This window comes from Cebidichthys violaceus, unplaced genomic scaffold (genome assembly GCF_023349555.1).
Source record: "Cebidichthys violaceus isolate CVI_PGR_0920_01 unplaced genomic scaffold, fCebVio1.0.p SCAF_7, whole genome shotgun sequence".
In the NCBI taxonomy this organism is placed as follows: domain Eukaryota; kingdom Metazoa; phylum Chordata; class Actinopteri; order Perciformes; family Stichaeidae; genus Cebidichthys; species Cebidichthys violaceus.
The window spans coordinates 9,427,361-9,431,566 of NW_027176927.1; positions in this window are offsets into that span (position 1 = coordinate 9,427,361).

Consider the following 4,206-nt stretch of genomic DNA (forward strand, 5'->3'; position numbering starts at 1 on the left):
AAATGTGGAAACTTTTTCCCGCCTCTTTGTGTCTCTGGCCGTAGAGTAGTGGCTGAGGGTCGGCGATGCTCTCAGCCGTGTTATCACTCGCGGCCCCTACCAGCCAGGGGCCGGTTGAAAGTAACGAGTGAGGAGTCAGCAGGCAGTCAATGGCAAAATAAAACAGACAATAAAAAGGCGTTTTGAGAAAGTGTGAGTCACCGCAACCACAATAGGTCCTAGAATATGCAGCCACAGCTGACCACCCAAAATAATATGCAGTTTGCTGAAGCAGAATGCAAGATAGAACACTTATATACGGTCGCATGCACACACAAGACCAATCGCATGATCCTCCTGGCGGAGATTAAAATGTGTGAAGTCCTGATTGGAACTATTTTCCTCATGGAGGTGGAAGGTTCATGACCACCAGCCATATGGTCGTCACATGATTCTTATAAATTCTGTAGGAAATGTCAATATCTAACACCAGCATTGTGTTTTTAACAAGTTAATACAAGTCTGTGATGTCTCCAACCAAAAGTGTTTGGCTCAAAAAAACAAAACAAAACAGATCGGGCATTCTAGCACGTCTCTAGAGTGTTGATTCTTTGTCTGTAGCTTTAAATGCAGATGAACTGCTGCTCCCCACGCCCCTCTGAGGAACTGGTTGTAGCTCTCTAACCCATGCTTTATGCCCCTAGCTCCGTGTGCCCATGGTTATAACCACCATATGGTTATGGTGGTTATCTACCCTCAGGAAAAGACAGACATGGCTGCAAACAGAAACCAGGTTCAACCATTAGTGTTTGAACCTGAATCGGACCCAGAACAAGGACAGACTCTTGCAGAAGTTCAAACATTGAGAATGCCGCAGTTTCTGAATGGTTAGTTGACACTTTTGAGTTAACTTGATGTGTGTTAGTATCATCCTCATCTTCTATAGTTATTTGAACTGTGTGCTGTGTTTTGTAAACTGGATTACGCTCCATCTCAACATTACATGCCACGACTTACTTTTACAATATGCCAACACGATGTGCATTTGAAATTTGATCAAGCTTTCGGCTCATACACCTTAGCTTGTCAGCAATTTCTCTCAGGTTTCTATATTCACAGCTTCATGTGTTGAAAATCTCACATTTGTCAATTTATTTCTCCAGATGTCTACAGAACTTGAAAATGTATGCTACATGGTCACATTTTTGTCATTTATACCAAGTTGTCCGTTTAGTGATTCTATTTTCCACATACCATGACACTTACCATGTAATTCATACTAGGTTACAAGATGGATGCAGCAGCTCAAGGACAACATTTCATGCATGGTAGAACATCCAGGTTGGACCCTGTGTGCCTGAATGTGTTCTCCTTGCAGAATGCATTGAATATATACAGAGCTGACTATGGTGCTTTACAGATAAGGGGACTAGAGCACTAAGTGTTTTTTTTATCATCATAATTTAAATCAAAATGTAAAATTAAAAGGTAATGCTGTTTGTGAAAAATAAATACCTGTATTCAAGACTTTATGCAGTGTCCCTTTCCATTACATCAGTGGACCTGACATTACAATGTTACAACACACCATTAATGACATAATACACCCCATAATATTGCTGAATAATGCCCCGAAATTGGAAAAGGATTGTTTTTGTTAAATAGTGCAGATTTACATCAACATATACTACTTATATACAGCTTAAAGAAACACCTATTTAAACCCCTATTAAGTTGATATGGTGAACTTGTGGCCTATAGTTGCTTATTTACAAATCCAGCAGACAAAGTAACATTTTCCTTCATCTGGAGTTATGTTTGTGCTCACCTGAAGTCCAAATCCTCTCTTTTAACTCTGGTTTTGGTCTCAACCAACTCCAGAGAAAAATATCTGTCTCTTTAGCCGCTAAATGCTCCACTATGTTCACCAGCTAGTCTCTTTGGTCTCGGTTATACTTCAAAAGCGTACACGGACAGCTGCAGATACCATGGACGTCATGTGTAAAGTAATTTGGTTCATACTGTCTGTTCGGAGGACGCGTTCGAAATGGAAGTCACTGGGACCATTGCTGAACTTAGCGAAAAGTATAACTTTGGCCTAAAACCTGAACCCTCAAGGACTTAAAAGGATTAACTTGGTAAAAGCTTGAGACAGTACTTTTCTGTGACAGATCTTGTAACCTACAACACCAAAACATATTACATACCATTGTGGGTTTGGGACTTTTAATTTCATGTTTTTTTGGCTAAGGCACATAAGGGACTGCATGGTTTGAACGTTTTGCCTTATGAATGGACCTGAGGTAATTGTTTAATCAATTTGTTTGTTTGCCAAAAATAAAAAAAGGTTGAATATAGGTGTGTAATACAGCCTTTGCTTGCATTCTTTTGTGTGTCATCTTATATCTTTGTTAATGTAGTGTTTCTGTGTAAATGTAGGTATACCAGCACACTCAGTATGCCAGGCTGAACACCCACATGCCAGTCCTCCTTGTTAATTTTTTAATTTCGTAATGCTTCCTAGCTTCCCCTAGTAACCTTCTGTTTTAACATCACAACGCTGAATTGTGGGTAATTTACTTAGGCAAAGACAGCAGAAATGACCATAACGTGTGCATAAAGGGCTCAAAATGTTTGGGAGAAAGCCCTCATGCACTAAACGATTTGACAGCGGGACAGAAGCCCTCAGGCACTCAAAGACTCAGTGTGGACGATGGGATTGGGCCTTACTGTGTCTGTCTGCTGTTGGTGTCATGGCCGGTAAATACAGGCAACAAACGAAAGAACCCAAATGCAGACAGGATAAGATCAGTGCTCATAGTAGCTCACATATGGTCTACGATCATAAATAAATCTTATGTTGAAAGGCAACAACAGACAAAGCACAGACACAAAGCCCATGTAATCTTACAAAATGGCAACAAGTGTGTGGAAAAGAACTGGTTAAAAACTACAGGGCTGAAGAGGGAAACAGGTGAGAGAGGCAGGGAAAGTCAGGTATCTGGAGGGCTGATGAGGGTAAGTGAGAACATGTGTGTAAATTTAAGCTCTGTGAAGGGAGCTGCAGATTCAGATAATAATTCTCAGTACGTCTATCACTATGAATAACCCCTTTCACTTTGTCATGTAATACAAATTAGAGCTGCCATGACTTACTTTTAAATGGAACAGAGATTGTCAAAGTTGAGACACATTAAGAGCATTATTTAAACCATATCAAGCCATTGTGCTTAGGACATCAAGATATGAAGAACCTTTTTGCACGTCACCCTGAGACGCTTCATTCTCTACAATCTCAAGCGAATAAAACACATTAGCAGCAGAACGTTGTCCAGACAAGGTCACAAAATAATGTGCAGCTGCTCAGATCTTAAGTCTTTAAGCCTATACAGAAGACTATTTCTTCATAATCTACAGTTTCGTCAGGCAGAAGCTTGGCTGGCGGGCTGTTGTGGCTGGTTAGCACATGGGGGGGCGTATGGGAACCTAACAGCAGAGACTTACAGATATAGTATCTATACAAACTCAGTGCGAGTTGATGATTGAAGACATACACATGTATGCAGCACAATCTATTCATATCATTATTTTTTTAAACTCCACCAATAATCCTAAATGGAACATTTTTAACACTTTATAATAACTACACACTATGATGTATGAGTAATCACTTAATTCATCATGTATAAAACATTGTTCCTACATTAACACTCATTAGTATACAATTCATAACAACAGTTATAAATGTATTTTTTCTTTATTAATAAGCTTGTCTATTATGTGTTTGGTGATTGTGTTTTCTTACTTTATAAATGATGGATTCCCCATTTGTAAATTAAGTATTATATATATTACAAACCAATTATCAAGGAGTTGTAAATGATTAATAACATCCTTTATAAAGTAGAAGTAAATGATTAAGAACTTATTTAGATGTACATTATTCATGCATTTATATATATATAATGATTTAGATATTCACTAATGGTTAGGGACTATGTTAATATATGCTTTATAAACGCGTATTAATAGTTCAATTCATGATTAATTCAGGTGTTTACTAGTCATGTAATAAGTATTTTGTGTGACCTCATCTAAAGTGAGGACTATCTATGCCTTATAAAGCATTTATAAATGTCATTGAAAGACCATCAGTGCCTCAAAACCCACAAAAGTCTCAGTTATCTTCTCAACAGAAAAGATAAAATGCAAAGTGATTAAGAACAT